The 6,000-nt window shown below is 52.4% G+C and overlaps 1 protein-coding gene across 2 annotated transcripts in view; it reads right to left on the reverse strand.

The window, feature by feature from the left end:
* TBL1X (transducin beta like 1 X-linked) overlaps nt 1-5,048 on the reverse strand; it is a 197,316-nt gene extending 192,268 nt beyond the window's left edge. For both annotated transcript variants that reach the window (XM_032186719.1, XM_032186710.1), the window contains exon 1: nt 4,977-5,048. The gene's annotated coding sequence lies outside the window, so the exon portion shown is untranslated. The remainder of the gene's footprint in view (nt 1-4,976) is intronic.
* Nucleotides 5,049-6,000: the final 952 nt, after the last annotated feature.

Here is a 6,000-nt window from a genome sequence, read left to right on the forward strand (position 1 = left end):
AAGCAACCTGTAGCTGCTGAACAACACCGAAGCTATCAGATGGCCGTAACAATTCGTAAGCGCAAGTTACCAACATACATGGATTTGCAAAAGCTCAGTTTTTGACTTAACATCTACCAACCATGCAGTGTGAAGGTCAGTTCTTTTGGAAGAACTTCTTCCCAGTGATTTTGCTGTCAGCTACTGGACCGTGGTCAAATCAGCACAGGCTCATCAGCAGACACTTCTAAGCATGAAAAACACACTAGCAGCCCTATCCACGTAAATCATAACAGTGCCACAGCACCCTTTCACTAGCGCTTCTATAGCACGTGATTCTTCTGCTCGGACACATAAATCGTATGTAGTTGGCTTCGCTCTTGAGCTGAGGAGCACACCTTGCAGCCTGGGTTCAGTGGTAAGGGATTAACGAGGAGCCAACGGTGCTGCACAGCAAAATGCCCCAGAAACCAAAGTTGCACGCCCAGTGTAGTTTGCTGCCTTCAAAAAGAAGCACAACAAATGCATTATTCCGCAGAACGACAAAGGGAATCTATCCACCAAAAGAAAATCCTCTTTGTTTTCCCAAAGACAATGTCAAAGGATATTTTCCAAGTATTTTAATGCCTAAGGGAAAAAAAAGTTGCTTCTTTGCTGTATCAATAATTTATTGTAGGTATGGAAAAGTTGTGTTACAGTAGGAAAGAAATAAAGTCGCATTTGATGTTACCACATCTTTCCACCTAAGAAAATTACGGTTTCATATGATAGGACACATTCTGAACCCACAACATAACAGCAAGTTGAATGGTAACCAAGAATTAGGGGATCAAATGAGATTTAGGTCAAGTAAACGCAGCCGTGTTTTGAATGGCAGCAGACTGACGTATAGACCAACTGCTACGTATCAGCAGAGAATATTGCTTTTTAAAAAGCCTCGTTTCACCCTCCAATGGCAGTCAATAAAACTCAGCACTTAATTAGACAAAGGTATCATGATAAGCATACGTACATAATTACTGTGCATTATTAGCGCTGCTCGTTTGCTCAGAAGCAGCCACAAGCCTTATCACCTCAGGATCAAGAGGCGCAGCTCTGTCCACGTGCTCAGCGGGCTGCGTAACTTCTCGTAACCAGTGACTAAGGCTCAACACCCAAGCCAAACTGTATCTACGCAACGCGCTTATTAAGAATTGAAATAATTGCTTCTTCACACTACGGTACTACTGGCATGATTTTACACTGCGTGGCTACCATAGGGTTTGGGGCATAAAGTTCTACTCTGCACAAATTAATGAATCTCTGCACACTCTCCGATTTCAATAGGACAAGCAGACACATATTGATCGCCTGTATGACAAACAGAGAAGGTCAAGAAATGGGGTTAAACCCTGTGATGGCCCTTTTACTGCATAAAGTTCACAAAATGATAAAAATGGAAGCCAAACCACCAGCTGTGCCTAAGACCAAGCCTCTCTTCCTACCGCAGCCATGGTGGTAACCAAACATAAAAACGGGTTTGGTGGCTGGGAGCTGGACAGGGTGTTATTGAGGCCTCACACGGGCTGCGCACATAACCATACGCTCTTTTCTCCTTAAGCAACAAATGAAGAAATCCGTCACTTCCTGCTGGAGCGCAACGCTTGAAGTCATCGATACCACTTCAACAAAATACAAACACGCACAAGAACGGTGATGCAAAATGCCTGTGCCCCTTAACAGGCAAAAAGTCATATAACCATAGTTCAACGTGCTTTCAGTCAAGCTTGCAGAATGTATTTTATGTATTTCCATGTAATTAACAAATATTAGTAGCCGTAATTTATTATTCTCTGTGTAGGATAAGATGCCTATACGAGAAAACAGGTAAGAAAGGATAGCCTTTTCTTATGAAATCAAACATCCTTTTCTGATTCCACCTAGTTTTCACCCAGTCCTAACTTGGAAAGGCTTCTTGTGTTGTTTTCCAAACAAAACACCATTCTTATCCAAAATTCCACGGTATTGACGGTCAGACTGCCACAGAAGAAAACAAATATATATTGAATATCTTATTCATTCATTTAAGATATATATAAGATATACCAAAGAAAAAAATAACCTAAAACCTGTTTCTCACCTTTGGACGTTGGTTGCAGTATTGTTAAAATGACCGATTTCTTGTTTAAGGAAGGCTGCTATTCCTGTGTGGAGCTGCAGTTCCAATGGTTTTGTTTAATTTCAACCAACTTGTCCAAGTAGGCCATTTGGTAGAAACCTATAAATGGCACCCAGGGGGTCTGGGCTCTTGCTGTAAAGAGGTCAGCTATTTCCTCCTAACTAAAAATAGGCAAGAGGAGGGAGGGAAAGAGGGAATGGAGTTTAATTTAGCAGCTGAAAAGGAGTTTACAAAATTACTTCCATCTTGCCTCATAATGAAGATTATGAAAAAGAATCTGCCCTCAAGAGTTACAAAACCTTGCTGTTTTTACAGGCAGGCTGGTGCATATAACATGAACTAATACCACGAACCCAAGGAGTAGCAGTGAAGGGACGGCAGGGTCAGGCCTGCGCGTTGCAAAGGTGAGAAGTGGCCACAGCCCGGCTGCATGGAGCAATCTGATCCTTTACCTCCACATGGCACCTCCCGGTGCGAACAACTCTCCTCTCTCCTTCCAGACGAGGTCCTAGGCTGTTGTCCAGCAGATCGGGCACCACGATCAGCTGCTGCTCCCTGGAGCCAGTTTTTTCCACCATTTACCTTCCCGGTTTTCTGTCTCTCTCACTTACTCCGATTACAACCTTTCCAGGATAACAACTGTCATCTAGGATATTCCCAACACGGCCCTGATTTGAATGGGGGCCCCTTGGCACTACTAAAATATAAACAACATCAGTTCAGGACAAACTACAGCACGAATTCTAGCACTGAACTTTAAAAGCTGTCAACAGAAAACAGCAAGAGCACACCGAAGCACGCCAGCTATAGCCCTGGGACAGGTTTCCCAGCCTGATCTCCGAGATGAACCCAATTCAGACCACCACCAAGTCCTGAGCGCATCTCACGACGGGCTTGTATCACCTACCAAGAAGCAACAGCCCATCCGCACTTGAGGACGTTCTCATCGATACCTTCCGTGCTCAAGGACAGAGGCCTTCAGTAGCTGCTGCTACCGGAGGGTCTCACTCAGCTGAGGAGCTCTCCCAGGGGGCTGGCACACTGCATTTACCAAGCGGCCAACAGGTCCACCTCCAGCCGTGCTGCCATGGGAATGGGAAAAGCCTATCCGCAAAGAAACGGGAGGGCACAAACTGGGAAAACTGGCAGAGCAGAAGCCTTATGATTTTAAGTGCAGACACAATCCCATCTCTAGCAATAATTTAAATTACTTTTGCTCTTTGATACTCTTCCTGTTGAGCACAGGGGATACTTGCCACCCGCTGAATAGAACAAGGGGCGCAATTCGCTGGCCGTAACAGCGAGCAGTGCACGCAGCTCATTGCCTGTGCTGTGACAGGCATCGGACACTGAAGTTGTCTTACTTCATCGAGAGCAGGAGGGCAGAGGATGTATTCAGGTACAACTTATTTGCGGAGGGAAGGAGGGAGCATCCTATGAGACTCTCGGACAGTTGTGTAGTTGGCAGCGCTCACATGCGCACAAAGTTCTTAACCCCCTTTCCTTCCAAAAAGGATGCTGAAGGGTGAAAAACCAACCATGGCTGCTCGCTAGGTCACTGAAGGTGTTAAACAGAGACAAGGAACAGCAGTTTGCTCAAATCTCTAACGTTTTACTGTTGTCGCATGCAGCCCAAGAAAGGTTTAATGTACTTTTAAGGTGATAGCATCCTCCCCCTCTAGCACTCTTTTTTTCCCTCCCACCCCCTCCCCAAACCCTCTGTGGGAGAGCTTCCCTTTTCTACTACTACAACCGTCATTGAGGCGTTGCAATTATGATCTGTAATTGTTAAAAACGTAAACAAACACCACCAAAACACACCAAGACAACCCCACTCTGTTGCCAACCGTATCAGCTATCTCAGAAGGAAGGTATTTACTTCAAACCCTGCCGGGTGTCCCTGTGTCGGATGGGACACTACCTGCAGGGCAGGAAAGGCCTGAGCCCAGCACATGCAGTCAGACGGTGAGCAAGGTGTGTTATGTTAAATCTGGTACTTGCCACACGGGCAAGCTGTTAAAGGATTGCTAAGGAAGAAAGATGCAACACACTGGTCACCAGCAAAGTCCTTGTATTCATTACCTACAGTCAGAGTCCCCTCCAGCACAACATACTTTCACACTACCAGCCTAAAACATCAGACCCGAAATTTTAACCTGGCACTCCATTTTACTCCGACCATCCCTGACAGGGGGCTCTTTCCACCGAGCTCCCTGCAGCATTACCTGGGGACGTGTCCCTGCTCCTACAACACGCAACGAGGCGCACCAGGACGGCCGCTCGCCCTCCCCACACCCCTCTCTGAGCCTCGCACGGCCGGACCCTCGTGGCGCAGCGCAGGAGGCACGCTGCGACGGCGGCGGCGACGCGAGGGCAGCCGGACGCCCACTTGGAGAAATTAATAACCGAGCCCAACTTTTAGGGTGTGGCTTTGTTGTTGTTGTGTGTTTGGTGGTTTTGTTTTTTTCTTTTTTCCCTCCCTCCCCTCCCAGCGCCGGGCAGGATGCCTCCTGGGGAGCCAGGTCAGGGGTCACCGCCCGTGCACCGCGCTCCCCGCACGCTCACCCCCGCAGCACCGAGGCTGTCCCGGGGGGTGTGGTGGAGGGGGCACAGGGCGGAGAGGTGCCCCCAGCCGCAGCTCCGGCCGCGCTGCCCCTGCTCCCTGCTCCCCGCTCCCCGTCCCCTCCGCACTTGGCAGGCGTGCAACAGGTCCGTGCCCCCCCCGGCCTCCCCGCACCGCTGCCGGGGGGAGCCCGGGGCCGGGTGTGCGTGTGTGTATGTGAGTATAATGTGTGTGTGTGTGCGTGTGTGTGTGTGAGAGCGGCGGGTTTTTACCTACTTGGAAGTAAACTTGGCGGTGCCGGAGCCGGGCTGCGCTCGCTGCCTGCCGCCGCTCCGCGCCCTGGCGATGAATGGGCTCCCCTCCCCCAGCGGCCGGCAGCGGCAGCCTCGCGTTTTTCCTCCCTCTCGGCGCTTCGCCCGCCTGCCCCCAGCCGGGACGGGACGGGACGGGACGGGGAAGGGGGGGGGGGGGGCAGAGCACACGGCCGGGGCCGGTGTCTGGGCGGCGGGGAGACGGTGGGGGGGTAGGGGGGGGATATGGGGGGGGGGTGTGGGGTTGGGGGCAGGCTGAGGCGCAGCGCAGCCCCCGGCTGGCAGGAGGCAGCCCCCGCACGTTTTGCCGCAATAAAAGCCAGGAGTAAATAAAAATAAATAAAAATAATAATAATAATGGAAATAACGAAGCGAGGAGCGCGCCCGAAACTTGGCTGAGGGCTGCGGGGGGGGGGGGGGCGCGGTGCCCCCGCACGGGCGAGGGGCGCGGCGGGGCCCCGGGAGAGGAGGAGGAGGAGGAGGAGGAGGAGGAGGAGGAGGAGGAGGAAGGGGATGGGGATGGGGATGGGGGGTGCAGCCGTCCCCTCCCCGAGCCGGGGCGCCGCGGGCAGGGACTCACCTGGCGCTGCGGGCAGGGGCCGGGCGGCGGCTGCCCTCACTTGCCGCGCATGGTGCAGCTCGCGGGTCCCGGCCGGGCTGCCGGCAGCCTGCTGCACCCCCCCCTTCCTCCTCCACCACCACCACCACCGCCGCCGCCTCCTCCTCCTCCTCCTCCCCCCCGGCGCACACGGCCGGCACACGAGGGAGCCCCGGCGGGCGGGCGGGCAGGGGGGCGAGGAAACTTTGGGGGCGGAATGGCGGCCGGGGGGGGGGTGAGGGGGGCAGCGGGCAGGCACCGCCTGTGGCCGTGTGCCCCCGCCGGCAGCCCCCCCACCAGAAATAGATAAATTTAAATTGAATCGAACCGAATCGAAGGGAATTGGAGTTAAACGGGCTGCCCCCTCCCCCACCCCGCTCCCCTCCCCCCC

Source organism: Aythya fuligula, chromosome 1 (assembly GCF_009819795.1).
Source record: "Aythya fuligula isolate bAytFul2 chromosome 1, bAytFul2.pri, whole genome shotgun sequence".
Lineage (NCBI taxonomy): Eukaryota > Metazoa > Chordata > Aves > Anseriformes > Anatidae > Aythya > Aythya fuligula.